The sequence below is a fragment of the Hippocampus bargibanti genome, linkage group LG05 (genome assembly GCF_051943395.1).
Source record: "Hippocampus bargibanti isolate YZ-2025 linkage group LG05, ASM5194339v1, whole genome shotgun sequence".
Classification (NCBI taxonomy): Eukaryota; Metazoa; Chordata; class Actinopteri; order Syngnathiformes; family Syngnathidae; genus Hippocampus; species Hippocampus bargibanti.
In genome coordinates this window covers 2,616,077-2,632,396 of record NC_142738.1, presented here as the reverse complement: position 1 = coordinate 2,632,396, position 16,320 = coordinate 2,616,077, and the positions used below count along the sequence as shown (strand labels likewise).

The 16,320-nt window shown below is 38.0% G+C and overlaps 1 protein-coding gene across 2 annotated transcripts in view; it reads right to left on the bottom strand.

The window, feature by feature from the left end:
• Positions 1–16,320, bottom strand: part of plxnb2b (plexin b2b) — a 225,603-nt gene that overhangs the window by 109,070 nt on the left and 100,213 nt on the right. For both annotated transcript variants that reach the window (XM_088995752.1, XM_088995751.1), the window contains one exon: positions 9,525–9,609. The gene's annotated coding sequence lies outside the window, so the exon portion shown is untranslated. The remainder of the gene's footprint in view (positions 1–9,524; positions 9,610–16,320) is intronic.

The window sequence follows — 16,320 nt, the reverse complement described above, 5'->3', positions numbered from 1 at the left end:
ACATGTCAAAGTCAATCTATCCACTAGCCGCTAACGTCATGTCAGAGTCAAGCTAGCTGCTATCCGCTAACGTCATGTCAGAGTCAGTCAACCTAGTCACTAGCTTGACTCTGACGTAGTATTAGCGGCTAGTGGCTAGCTTGACTCTTGACATGTCAAAGTCAATCTAGCCACTAGCCGCTAACGTCATGTCAGAGTCAAGCTAGCTGCTATCCGCTAACGTCATGTCAGAGTCAGTCAACCTAGTCACTAGCTTGACTCTGACGTAGTATTAGCGGCTAGTGGCTAGCTTGACTCTTGACATGTCAAAGTCAATCTATCCACTAGCCGCTAACGCCATGTCAGAGTCAAGCTAGCTGCTATCCGCTAACGTCATGTCAGAGTCAGTCAACCTAGTCACAAGCTTGACTCTGACATGGCGGTAGCGGCTAGTGGCTAGCTTGACTCTGACATGTCAAAGTCAATCTAGCCATTAGCCGCTAACGTCATGTCAGAGTCAAGCTAGCTGCTATCCGCTAACGTCATGTCAGAGTCAGTCAACCTAGTCACTAGCTTGACTCTGACATAATATTAGCGGCTAGTGGCTAGCTTGACTCTTGACATGTCAAAGTCAATCTAGCCACTAGCCGCTAACGTCATGTCAGAGTCAAGCTAGCTGCTATCCGCTAACGTCATGTCAGAGTCAACCTAGTCACAAGCTTGACTCTGACATAATATTAGCGGCTAGTGGCTAGCTTGACTCTGACATGTCAAAGTCAATCTATCCACTAGCCGCTAACGTCATGTCAGAGTCAAGCTAGCTGCTATCCGCTAACGTCATGTCAGAGTCAGTCAACCTAGTCACTAGCTTGACCCTGACATAATATTAGCGGCTAGAGGCTAGCTTGACTCTGACATGTCAAAGTCAATCTATCCACTAGCCGCTAACGTCATGTCAGAGTCAAGCTAGCTGCTATCCGCTAACGTCATGTCAGAGTCAACCTAGTCACAAGCTTGACTCTGACATAATATTAGCGGCTAGAGGCTAGCTTGACTCTGACATGTCAAAGTCAATCTATCCACTAGCCGCTAACGTCATGTCAGAGTCAAGCTAGCTGCTATCCGCTAACGTCATGTCAGAGTCAGTCAACCTAGTCACTAGCTTGACCCTGACATAATATTAGCGGCTAGAGGCTAGCTTGACTCTGACATGTCAAAGTCAATCTATCCACTAGCCGCTAACGTCATGTCAGAGTCAAGCTAGCTGCTATCCGCTAACGTCATGTCAGAGTCAGTCAACCTAGTCACTAGCTTGACTCTGACATAATATTAGCGGCTAGTGGCTAGCTTGACTCTGACATGTCAAAGTCAATCTAGCCACTAGCCGCTAACGTCATGTCAGAGTCAAGCTAGCTGCTATCCGCTAACGTCATGTCAGAGTCAGTCAACCTAGTCACTAGCTTGACTCTGACATAATATTAGCGGCTAGAGGCTAGCTTGACTCTGGCATGTCAAAGTCAATTTAGCCATTAGCCGCTAACGTCATGTCAGAGTCAAGCTAGCTGCTATCCGCTAATGTCATGTCAGAGTCAGTCAACCTAGTCACTAGCTTGACTCTGACATAATATTAGCGGCTAGAGGCTAGCTTGACTCTGGCATGTCAAAGTCAATTTAGCCATTAGCCGCTAACGTCATGTCAGAGTCAAGCTAGCTGCTAGCCGCTAACGTCATGTCAGAGTCAACCTAGTCACTAGCTTGACTCTGACATGTCAAAGTCAATCTAGCCACTAGCCGCTAACGTCATGTCAGAGTTAAGCTAGCTGCTATCCGCTAACGTCATGTCAGAGTCAAGCTAGCCACTAGCCACTAACGTCATTTCAGAGTCAAACTAGTCGCAACAATGAGCCTCAAAAATCAAACATTAGTATCCGAACAAGCATTTCGGCAGCCGACCATATCTAACAAACAAATTTTGCTCTTTCATTCATGACGCCTTCAGTCAAACCTCAGCGTACCTCAACACAGATGTCTGAATATGCCAAAAACCCCTTCTTCTGACTGACTTTTCCCCCCTTTTTTTCAAGCTAACACGCTCTCTGGCCGTCAATCAGAAACAACCAACCCTCCTCCACCACTTTTAAACACATCGAGCGACAAGGAGGCTCGTTTCCGCCGCCGTTAACTACATAAGGTCAAAATCGTAATGACAAGTGCGGTTGAGGGGGCGGGGAGTGATAAATAAATAAAATCCCCCGCACCCGCACACGATTTGGGTGAAGAGTCTATTTCTCCCCAGACGTAGTTCGCCGAGGGGTCACGGCAGAGGCGGATTGTACTCCGACGAAATCCAATCGAGGTCGGCAACAAGAAGTTCTTGAAGTGGGAGAATTATTTTCAAGCTCCGCCTAAATGAGGTTTTTACGGCGGCGCGGCGACATACGATTAGCGCTAGCCTCTTATTCATTTGATCCGGTCGCGAAATTGCCGGCGCCGTTTGGATCATTCCGACGTGAAGGGCGATGACCTTGCCGGCGCGGGTGGTGGTGGTGGGGGGGAACGCTCGCTCCGCCGACTGAGAACGCGGCATGCTCAACATCATTTTTTCATCCATTTAATCGTCACATCGGGAAACAAAACAAATAATACATAATAATCATAAGAATAATCCATTTGATTTCTAAGCGCCTTTCAAAACTCTCAAGGTCACTTTACAGTCACTGGATCAGTTTTTCTGTAGGTGAGCGGCGGCAGCCACATGCGCCAGCGTTCACTCAACCCGCAAGTAACTCAAATAGATAAAAAAACTAGCTAGCTAGCTACTAGATTGCCAATAGATAGCCAGCCCGCTAGCTGGCTAACAGATAGGCAACAGATAGCAGATAACTAGCTAGCTAGTTATCTGCGTTCACTCAACCCGCAAGTAACTCAAATAGATAAAAAACTAGCTAGCTAGCAGATTGCCAATAGATAGCCAGCCCGCTAGCAGCAGCTAACAGATAGCCAACAGATAGCAGATAACTAGCTAGCTAGTTATCTGCGTTCACTCAACCCGGAAGTAACTCAAATACATAGAAAGCTAGCTAATAGATAGCCATTAGATAGCCAGCTAACCAGCTAGCTAGATAGCTAATAGATAGCCTGATAGATAGCTAAATAGCCAGCCAGATAGCTAATAGAGAGCCAGCTAGCTAGCTAGCTAGCATTTTTCATTAGCGATTTTCTCTCAAATAACAACAGTTTAAAGATTCATTTGCGGTAAATCGCCATATAAATCAAAATCTATGTATTGAGTTGTGTTTTGTACATCTGCCCCCATTTCAAGCTCATATAACTCCAGACCCATATAATTTAGGAATTAACTATTTTTTTTCTAATGAAAGAAGAGAGACTAATGAATGATTATATAGTCCTAAAACTCAATATTCTGTGGGTCCTGGAATTTGAGTTTTAGGACTATATAAACATTCAATGCAGCGTTAGATGACACGACGCTACGCTAGCTATACTAGAAACACAATAAGACCGAAAACTGGGAAGCTTTAATAATCCGAAAAAGCTTACGGTGACAAGATGGACATCGCATATAGTATTTTTTTGTATTTTTAATACGTTTAATATCAAAGCTCTTTATCCTATATAGAGTGGCGGCGTGATTTGGTTTGACGCGGCGGACAGACCAATCCTCTTACTCGCGTCTTTACGAGGTCAGCAGAGGAAATGGACAGATGAGCCCTGAAAGGGGGGGGGGGGATAAGACGAGGAATAGAGATAAAAATAATCATAATAATTAGAATGAAATAGAATACAAATAAAAAATGGTGTAAAATCTAGCTAGAATTTGGTGCTATGGGGGTGGGGGGGGTATGTTTTTAAAAAAGCGTAATTGAAACAATGGACCGTTCTGTTGATTTCGGAGGGTGGCGGGGGAAGGGGAAAAAAAAAAGCCGATTAGAACTGTCGGGATCCATCAACGAAAAGGATCAGCTTTGTTTGCTCACTTCCACAATAACTTTCCCGACATCAAAATATGATTGTTGGACTAAATTGGGCAGACGGACAAGCCAGCCAAACGTTGACATGATGATAACTGAATTTGAATTTGCCTCCATCCAACTCCCATTATGTGTTTTACAGCAACACTTTATGATTTATGAAAGGTGTCCATTTTTTCTAATAAAAGACCATTGGCTTGATTCGGAGGGATTACGTTTTACTTTGAAAGGATATGTCTTGGTTTAAAAAGGATAGGATGCCTTGAATCTGTTGTTGTAAATTTACTACTGGAAAATACATATACAGTATATATTAATTATGTGATAAAAATGTGATAAAAAGTACACAGTGTGAATATACATGAAAAAAATATCAAAATATACATAAATCAATGATTTTTTTAAATCATGTGATATTATATAGTGTATACAGTTAACATCCGACTTACAACCGGCTTGACTTACGACCACCCGTACTACGACCACGACCCCCAGACATTATTTTAAGTAAGTCGGACGTTACCTGTATATATATATATATATATATATATATATATATATATATATATATATATATATATATATATATATATATATATATATTATTATTAAATAAATAATAAATAAAAGTTCAGTGTGTGTGTATATGATTTTGTAAAAAATATGTAAAAACATGTATATGAATTTGTAAAAAGAAATACATTAAATATATATCTAAATATAAATAAAGTAATAAATAAATAAATACATTTTTAAATCATGTGATATTTATGATGTTATACAGTGTATAATATATATATATATATATATATATATATATATATATATATATATATATATATATATATATATATATATATATATATATATTTTTTTTAAATCATGTGATAAAAAATACACCGTGGGTGTCTATGCATTTGTAAAAAACATTTTAAAAAAATAGTATATATACTGTATATATAAATCTCTGTCTCTCCCTTTCTCTCTCTATTATATATGTATGTACACACACATCTATCAATCTACAGTATCTATCTACCTACCGACCGACGGACCTACCTACCCACCTAGCAATCTAGCTAGCGATCTATCTAGCTAGCAATGTAGCTAGCAATCTAGCTAGCAATCCATCTAGTTAGCAATCCATCTAGCTATCTAGCTAGCAATCTATCAATCGATCTAGCTAGCTAGCGATCAATCTAGCTAGCGATCTATCTAGCTAGCGATCAATCTAGCTAGCGATCCATCTAGCTAGCGATCAATCTAGCTAGCGATCCATCTGTCTATATAAAAATCTATACAGTGATTTTTCATGTTGCTACTTGTGGAAAAGTAGTCTTCATCTGGTCTGTTAACTCCACAACCCCCTGAAACTTCACATGGCCTCTTCTCTAAGCACCCCCCCACCTCCCCTACCCTCCCGGCGATGGGGGGCCCTGTAAAAAAAGGACTCGCGGGCAAGTGCTCTCTGAAGTGAAGCTTTGATAAAAAAAATATGCTTTTTTTTCCCACTTGAACGCTCCGATCTGCAGGAAGCAGTCTTCCGTAGAAATTGCTACCGCCGCCCTCGCTCGACTTCGCTGCATCTTTTGAGAAGGGGAATGAGAGATGCAGGCGGCGGCACACCCGCCAGTCTCCCTCCCCGGGGGCTCAAAACACAAACCTGACAACGCGACAAGCAATCCCCGTCGGCAAGGGGCTGTCCGAAGAAAAGTGTCGATGCACACGAAATGCATGACAGCCACTCACTTATGTTAACAGGCTGCGCACACGTTAGCGCAGAATCCGTCTGCTCGAAGTCTAACTACTCTTTCCCATAGTTTGACTTTCTTCCTCTGTAGTTACTACAACTCAGTTACTGCACATCTCCCTTGTTCTTAAAAATGGGCACCAGTACACTTGGTCTCCATTCTTCAGGCATCTGTTCACCATCAAAGATCTTGCTGAAGAACCCAGTCAGGAACACCAACACAGGTCCCGCAACAAATGCAGGCAGACACACTAGAAACTTCATTCATAGCTGGTTCCCTTGCTTGTATGTCCTCTTCAAATTGTACAGATGGCTTGTAATAGATAGATAGATAGATATGACTATCTATCTATCTATCTATCTATCTATCTATCTATCTATCTATCTATCTATCTATCTATCTATCTATCTATCTATCTATCTATCTATCTATCTATCTATCTATCTATCTATCTACGTACATCTATTTATCTATCTATCTATCTACGTACATCTATTTATCTATCTATCTACGTACATCTATTTATCTATCTATCTATCTATCTATCTATCTATCTATCTATCTATCTATCTATCTATCTATCTATCTATCTATCTATCTATCTATCTATCTATCTATCTATGTACATCTATCTATCTATCTATCTATCTATCTATCTATCTATCTATCTATCTATCTATCTATCTATCTATCTATCTATCTATGTACATCTATCTATCTATCTATCTATCTATCTATCTACCTACATGTATGTATATACCTATATACCTACATACATACATGTATGTATGTATATCTATCTATCTATCTATCTATATACATCTATCTATCTATCTATCTATCTATCTATCTATCTATCTATCTATCTATCTATCTATCTACCTACATACATGTATCTATCTATCTATCTATCTATCTATCTATCTATCTATCTATCTATCTATCTATCTATCTATCTATCTATCTATCTATCTATCTATCTATCTACATACATACATGTATGTCTATCTATCTATCTATCTATCTATCTATCTATCTATCTATCTATCTATCTATCTATCTATCTATCTATCTATCTATCTATCTATCTATCTATCTATCTATCTACGTACATCTATTTATCTATCTATCTATCTACGTACATCTATCTATCTATCTATCTATCTATCTATCTATCTATCTATCTATCTATCTATCTATCTATCTATCTATCTATCTATCTATCTATCTATCTATCTATCTATCTATCTATCTATCTACCTACATACATGTATATCTATCTATCTATCTATCTATCTATCTATCTATCTATCTATCTATCTATCTATCTATCTATCTATCTATCTATCTATCTATCTATCTACCTACATGTATGTATATATCTATATACCTACATACATACATGTATGTATGTATATCTATCTATCTATCTATCTATCTATCTATCTATCTATCTATCTATCTATCTATCTATCTATCTATCTATCTATCTATCTATCTATCTACATGTATGTATCTATCTATCTATCTATCTATCTATCTATCTATCTATCTATCTATCTATCTATCTATCTATCTATCTATCTATCTATCTATCTATCTATCTATCTATCTATCTATCTATCTATCTATCTATCTACATGTATGTATCTATCTATCTATCTACCTACATACATGTATCTATCTATCTATCTATCTATCTATCTATCTATCTATCTATCTATCTATCTATCTATCTATCTATCTATCTATCTATCTATCTATCTATCTATCTATCTATCTATCTATCTATCTATCTATCTATCCATCCATCCACCCAACTATCAATAAAGTTGAAACGAGTCCAAATTTCACTGCGTTTTCTATCAATTGTCTTCCCTTTCACTTTTAGTTTGGATGGGGGGGGGGGGGTCTGGGGTAAAAAATATAGTCTTATTTTACATCGAGGAATGGCCTTGCCGGTCGAGATGGGGTGAAGGAAATGTGCGATGGAACGCTAGTTTGGGCAAATGGGGAAAGTCGGTGCGGGGGGGGGAGCCCATCAATATCCTGTCACGGCTGCCTGGGCAAACGCTACGGTGTCGAAACGCCGAGATAACAAAAGACAGATAAGTTGAGTCCCTGGCTTTCTAATAAAGGCCCACAACAGTGAAGAAAAAGTTGACTTGACCTCAAGATCGGTGAAAAAGAAAAGAAATAACAACATTGCAATAATCCCTTGTCCCAATAATCCCCAACGCCACCAGCAGTCAACACACAAAATATGGTGAATTCTCCTCTCGGCTCAAAACAAACTTTGCAACGGAGACCTGATATCATATTTGGAAGCAAATACTCTTGGATACAATATCATATCCATTTCACCAGTGACAGGGTTTTTGTCGTTGTCACTTTGACCCTCAAAATATTGAGTTTTAGGATGACTGTTGGGGTTATTAGCTAGCTAGCTGGTTAGCTGGCTATATATTAGCTAGCTGGCTGGCTATCTGGCTGTCTATTGGCTATCTATTAGCTGGCAAGATGGCTGGCTATCTATTAGCTAACTAGCTGGCTATCTATTAGCTAGCTGGCGGTCTTTTGGCTATCTATTAGCTGGCGAGCTGGCTGTCTATCTATTAGATAGCTAGCTGGTAATCTATTAGCTATGTATTTGCTAGCTAGCTTTTTATTCATTTGAGTTATTCCGGATTTAGTGAACACTGGCGCATGTGGCTGCCGCTGCTCACCCACAGAAAAACTTCTCTTGTGACTGCAAAGTGACCTGGAGAGTTTTGAACTTTTGGTAAATGGATGGAGATTTTTGGTCAATGGATGCTACAGTTTAGAGTTCGCTTTCAAAACTTAGCTTGTAGCAGACGCCCCTGATCCACTGGTGAAAAGGATGCTTTGATCCTCTCTTCTTTCATCTACAACTGCTTCATGCAACAAAGAGGGTGTATAAAGTGCTTGTGTTGTGTCATGTTATGTGTTATTTTGTTTTTTTGTGGTTGTTTTCACTTCAAGATGGCACCGCAAGAGTGGCTGACTTTACAGAAGCTCCTGTATTTTGTTTTTCTACTTCTTCCTTTCCTTTCATAACTTTGCTGCCGTCAAATGTAAATTTCTCCACTGCAAGACGAATAAAGGTACATCCAATCCAATCCGATAATGGACACTTGCTAAACTAAAAGCTATGATGGACAGCCCCCCCCCCACCCCTTCCTGCCCACCCTAACAGCACTGGGTAGCTCCTTCAGCCCGAGACTGTTACACCCGTGGGTGGGTAGGTAGGTAGATAGATAGATAGATAGATAGATAGATAGATAGATAGATAGATAGATAGATAGATAGATAGATAGATAGATAGATAGATAGATAGATAGATAGATAGATAGATCAACCAACTGATAGATAGATAGATAGATAGATAGATAGATAGATAGATAGATAGATAGATAGATAGATAGATAGATAGATAGATAGATAGATAGATAGATAGATAGATCAACCAACTGATAGATAGATAGATAGATAGATAGATAGATAGATAGATAGATAGATAGATAGATAGATAGATAGATAGATAGATAGATAGATAGATAGATAGATAGATAGATAGATAGATAGATCAACCAACTGATAGATAGATAGATAGATAGATAGATAGATAGATAGATAGATAGATAGATAGATAGATAGATAGATAGATAGATAGATAGATAGATAGATAGATAGATAGATAGATAGATAGATAGATAGATAGATAGATAGATAGATAGATGTGATGGCATCATTAAAACAAACAAACAAAAACAGTACTTACCAGACACTTGATAAGCAGACCAAAATCCTAAAATGGCGTCATTTAAAAAGGCAGAAGAAGCAGCAACAAGTGAGCAAATCCGGACCTGCAAACAGATAAAAAGCGACGTCAAGAGCTTGTAGAAGATGGTCTCCCTCTCTTCTTCAAAACCGAAACGTTGTCGTGCGAGCAAAACCCACCTGACAGTTTCCTTGTAATCCTTAAAACACAATCGGCGGTTCCATCAAAGAGCTTTGCATGCAAAACGGTGCAACTGTAACGGTGTATGTTGTGGTTTACTCAATGATTGACGGGGGAGGGGAGTTAGCATCTAAATTAGCATTCAAGCGGGGGACAAAAAAGGCTGACGATCAAGGGTTAGCGTCTAAGTACAGCAAGTGCTTAAGAATGAAGGACTTCTTTGAGTCTTTGTGTTGTCATGTTATTTGTTATTTTTTATTGTACTTTTGACTTTTGTTTATGTAGACATTAGTAAGAAATATTGTGCTAAGTCAATTCTATTTGTCTTTTCTGTAATACCGTACAATAGCTATCTGGCTGGCTGGCTGGCTAGCTATCTAGCTATTGGCTATATATTGGCTTGCTAGCTAGATTTCTATCTATTTGTCTTACTATTCTATTTGAGTTACTTCCGGGTTGAGTGAACGCTGGCGCGTGTGGCTACCGCTGCTCACCCACAGAAACACTTATCCTGTGACTGTAAAGTGACCGTGAGAGTTTTGAAAGGCGCTTATAAATCAAATGTATTATTATTATTAACATGAATCATAACTTTAGTTTAGCATTGCTATCTTGCACTTTTGCATTCCAACCTATTACACATCCAGCAAAAGCGCCAAGCCGCATCAAAGATAGTCGCCGCGCCAATTTCCTTTTCCCCGCCGTCTTATCCGCCCCTGGCCCCCCCCCCCGCCGACCTCGCACACCCTCGACCAAATGACACATTCAAGCCAAAAGTGCCGATTCCAAGGAATCAGCAGTAAATTCGCGACAAGGAGAGAAAAAAAAAAGAAAATGGAAGCCGTCGATTCAACCAAAAGCCGTGCCGGCTGCCTTTGATCAAGAGCGAGGGTGGATTAGAGCGGATTTCCCCCGCCATCGCCCTTCCCCCTAAACTTCAATCTCAACGAGGGTCTGGAGTGGAAAAACATCGCTAAAACTCCATGAGAAACGATTTACTCGACATTAGTGATGTGTCGTTCGCGAACGAGCCGGTTCTTAGAGCCAGATCTCTGAAGTGAACGAAAAGAGCCGGTTCCTAACAAGGAGCCAGAAATGGGAGCCGACTTTTTTTGTCCTCTATTCCCCGCCCCCAGTCTTTGGTTAAAGTCGCACGTGATTGGTCGATATCCGTGGTAGACGAGGGAGGGGAGAATTACAGATACACAAGCAGCAGTGAGGAGAATGGGGGGAGGGGGACGTTAGGGTAGACAGGTGGAGAAATGTTATCACATTATGCTGTTATTATTATTCAATTATTATATTGTCTACTAGTTGGTATGACAGCATTATTAATATGAAAAGCAAATGAGTGACAGCTGATCATCAGGCCAGAGTAACCACAGGGAAAGTGAAAGTTAGTGGATGCTCTCTGTGCACATCAAAATCAAGCCGTATAAATAAAAATATTTGATATACAGTGGGACCTTGGCTTACGAACTTAATTAGTTCCCAGACAGAGTGTGTAAGGCAAAAAGTGTGTATCCCGAAAATTAATTTCCCATAGGAAACCATTCAAATAAGGATAATCCATTCCCAGGTCCCCATAAAACATAATTTTCATAGCCTTAAAACAACACAAAAAATACCTTATTTTACCTTATTTTATGTATAATATATGTGATATAGTATTATGATTTAAGAAATAAACTGTACTATACAATAAAGTCATTTTATTTACCTTTGTGATGGTCATTAATGGCTTGATGGAATGGAGTTTCCTCAGCATTAAACACTTGATGAGGAACATTGGCTTCTTTCACCATCTTGAGGAATGATCCCTTGCAGGTGCTTTCACTGTGATAATTGTATCTAGTTCTTCATCAATTGTGATCTGTTTAGCTGAGTTGATAGCTTTTTGCATCAAGTGTACAGATGACTTGTGCGGGTTATCTGTACATCACAAAGGTAAATATACCGACTTTATTATACAGTCCAGTTTATTTCTTTAATTATAATACCATAGCATATTTATTATACGTAAAATAAGGTTTATTTTGTGTACTTTTAAGGCTTAGAAAATTAGAAAGTAGACAATTATGTTTTACGGGGACCTGGGAACGGATTATTCTCATTTTAATGGTTTCCTATGGGAAATTATTTTTTGGGATACACACTTTTTGCCTCATACACTCTGTGTGGGAACCAATTAAGTTCGTAAGCCAAGGTATCACTGTAATTAATTTAAGCAACAAAAAAAAAAAAAAAACAAACTGAGGAGCCATTTGGGAGCCAAAAGAGCCGGATCTTTTTTTTTTTTAGTTAGACGAGCCAAAAGAACCGGCTCTCTGAAAAGAGCCAGAATTCCCATCACTAGTTGACATGTGTTTTGCTTTTTCTTTGGATTTTTCTTATGGGAGTGATTTTGCGAGCGTGGTAAGTGGGCTACTTCTCCTTTTCTTAAGCAGCTCGTCAAAGGCGAGGGTTTATGTCAGGTGAGGACTCGAGCGCTTTCCTTTGAACTTGCCGTCAACAAGAGAAAAAAATAAAAAATAAAATACAAAAATAGAGCCAAGCAGAGTATGTCTGCGGGGGTTGGACTGATGAGGCCGCCATTCACTCTGTTGTCATGTCGTCAATCACTCTCGCTGGCGTACAGTAAATGATTTTTTCAGCCGCTGGCTGATGGATCGACAAAGCGACAGGAAGCGGTAGTGGGACTTTTTACAATAATAATAATAATAATAATAATAATAATAATAATACATTTCATTGCTAAGCGCCTTTCAAAACTCTCAAGGCCACTTTTAGTCACGGGATAAGTTTGCACTCATCCTGGAAGTAACTCAAATAGATAGAAAGCTTTCTAGCTAGCTAATAGATAGATAGATAGCTATATAGCTAATAGATAGCTAGCTCGCCATATAGGATTAGTTTTTCTGTGGGTGAGCAGTGGTAGCCACACGCGCCAGTGTTCACTCAACCCAGTATAGCTCAAATAGATAGAAAAATAGCTAGCTTGATAATAATAATAATAGTAAATATGATAATAATAATAATAATAATAATAATAATAATATAATAATAATAATATATTTATAAGTGCCTTTTAAAACTCTGAAGGTCACTTTACAGTCACAGGATCCGTTTTTCTGTGGGTGAGCAGCGGCAGCCACATGCACCAGCGTTGACTCAACCCGGAAGTAACTCAAATAGAGAGAAAGCTACCTAGCTACCTAATTATATAGTTATATACTTACTGACTTATATACTTATACCTATATATAAATAATAATAATAATAATTATTATTATTATTATTATTAATAATATCATTATTATTACTATTTTTATTTATTATTATTATTATTATTATTATTATTATTATTTGTTAGCTATCGAGCTGTCTATCTATCAGCTGTATAGCTACATAGCTAGCTATATGCTATCTATTATCTAGCTAGCTAGCTTTCTATCTATTTGAGTTACTTCCGGGTTGAGTGAACGCTGGCGCGTGTGGCTGCCACTGCTCACCCACAGAAAAATTGACCTTGAAAGTTTTGAAATGAGCTTATAAATGAAATGTATTATTAATATGATCAATATTAATATTATTAACAATAATATAATTAATATAAATGATGATGATGATGATTATTATTATTATTATTATTATTATTAAGATTAAAACGATTAGCCTACTTGCTATCACTAGCTTGACAGCACGCTGTACATGCGCCAGGACATTCCTTTGGCCCCAAAAATGTAATAATGTCAAGTTCAATGATTTTATGAATTTTTGAAGGGCAAAACGCGCAGCGAAAGGTAACACGGCTCCACAGAGAGAGCGCAGGCCGACCAAAAGTTGAAAGCATCCCTCCAGTGACGAAAAGGCAGCGGGAAAGAAAGATGAAAGAAAGTCCTGACTAATTTACTCCGCGCCGTCATTCGCGCTTTTTCTCTCTGTACTGGCGCACCTCCTGTGGTGCCGCGTTCTCTATTCTTTTGCACCCGGGCACAATTAACCTACAGATGCTCTGGGTGATCCGATGGAAATATTTACTTTGAACGAAAGAAGCAATTTGTTCATGTTTGTGATGATGCCTTCATTTCATGGGATTAATATACCAGAGTACAGTTGGGGGGGGGGGGGGGGGGGGGGGGAGAGAAAAAAAACTGCATAGCTCATTTAAAATATTTCAATTAATATCCTCGGTTGTTGTAAATGACAATTTTGTGACGTGATTATTTAATGTGTTCAAAATAAAGAATGAGGGCTTCTGAGAAAAAAAAAGCCTTTTGAAATTGAGCATGAAAAAATAGGTTAATTCCTAAATTACACGAGTTTGGAGTTATGTGAACTTGAAATGAGTGCAGATGTCAGAAAAAAAGAGTTAATTGCTAAATTATACGGGTCTGGAGTGATATGAGCTTGAAATGAGGGCAGATGTCAGAAAAAAAGTTAATTCCTAAATAATATAAGTCTGGAGTTATATGAATTTGAAATGAGGGCAGATGTCAGGAAAAAAAAGAGTTAATTCCTAAAGATACGGGTCTGGAGTTATCTGAACCTAAATGAGGGCAGATGTCAGAAAAAAATAGTTAATTCCTAAATTATATGGGTCTGGAGTTATCTGAGCTTGAAATGAGGGCAGATGTCAGAAAAAAAGAGTTAATTCCTAAATTATATAAGTCTGGAGTTATATGAATTTGAAATAATGGCAGATGTCAGGAAAAAAAAGAGTTAATTCCTAAATTATACGGATCTGGAGTCATATGAGCTTGAAATGAGGGCAGATGTCAGAAAAAAATAGTTAATTCCTAAATTGTATAAGTCTGGAGTTATATGAATTTGAAATGAGGGCAGATGTCAGGAGAAAAAAAAGAGTTAATTCCTAAAGATACGGGTCTGGAGTTATCTGAGCTTGAAATGAGGGCAAATGTCAGAAAAAAAGAGTTAATTCCTAAATTATATGGGTCTGGAGTGATATGAGCTTGAAATGAGGGCAGATCTCAGAAAAAGAGTTAATTCCTAACGATACGGGTCTGGAGTTATATGAGCTTGAAATGAGGGCAGATGTCAGAAAAAAATAGTTAATTCCTAAAGATACGGGTCTGGAGTTATATGAGCTTTAAATGAGGGTGGCTGTCCAAAATCCAATGCAATACATACATATTGGTTGATAGAGCAACTGAAGCTGTAACAAAGCGCTAACATGGAAAAAAGGGAAATGCAGCCCCCTTGTGGAAAAGGAAAAAAAACTTGCCAGAGGCCATGGCCAGCGCTTTATCGGCACCCAAGCATGAAAAAACAAATTCGGGAACGGCGCTCTACGTCATATTTTCAATTCCCCAATACATTTGTGAATGGCAGTGAATGAGTTAATAGCCTAAATGGGCGAGAAAGAAAATCCTGTCGCCTGCCGTGCCGTTTTCCCATTTTTTTTTCTCCATTCACCGCCAGCGCCACACCATTCCCCAGGAATTAACCCCAAAGTCATTACGCCGGTGAGGGTCAGCGACTGTGAGGCATTTGTGAACAACACGAGTGGCATTCTGGCTCCAATGTTCCGCCTCGGGGCGTCGTCAGTCCACACCCGCACACTCAAAGACACACTCTGTGATAATACCCCCCCCCCACACACAAATTTCTGTTTCAATGGTTTTGTGAGGTCCGGATAACTCCAAATAAAGGAGTGAGGACCACCGTTGCTGATAAGTTTAGAGAAGAACTAGTGTTACATTTGAACACTAAATGTCACCCCATTTCCCACTTCAACTACTTTAAAAACAAAGAAATAAAAAGTGGACTTGAAACTGAAATAACAGCAGGAGTGAGGTTTCTGAATGGGTACATTCAAAGTCCTCACCCCTGTTGTGAATGTGGTTAAAATATTGTTTTACTTTCTGTCATTTTATTTTTTGTTGTATTTTGTTTTAACTTTTTTTGTTGTAACTTTTTCACATAAAATTCCAAAATATTTATTTTTGTTCGTTTTTTTAATTGCATTTTTTCCCGGAAAAAAAATCAGAATTCCATTCAAACAAAATAAAACAATTCTCATAAAATTCAGAATTTTTTTTCTGGGTTTATTATTTTTTTAATTGCATTTTTTTCCTGAAAATATCAGAATTCCATTCGAACAAAGTAAAACGATTCTCATAAACGTCAGATTTTTTTTCTAGGTTAATATTTTTTTTTTCATTGCATTTTTGGGGAAAATATCATAATTCCATTTTAACAAAATAAAAAAATCCTAATAAAATTCAGATTTTTGTTCTAGGTTTATTATTTTTTTTAATTGCATTTTTTTCCTGAAAATATCAGAATTCCATTCGAACAAAGTAAAACGATTCTCATAAACGTCAGATTTTTTTTCTAGGTTTATATATTTTTTTCATTGCATTTTTGGGGAAAATATCATAATTCCATTTTAACAAAATAAAAAAATCCTAATAAAATTCAGATTTTTGTTCTAGGTTTATTATTTTTTTTAATTGCATTTTTTTCTGAAAAATATCAGAATTCGATTCTAACAAAATAAAACAATTCTCATAAAATTCAGATTTTTTTTTCTAGGTTTATTATTTTTTTTAATTGCATTTTTTTCCTGAAAATATCAGAATTCCATTCGAAC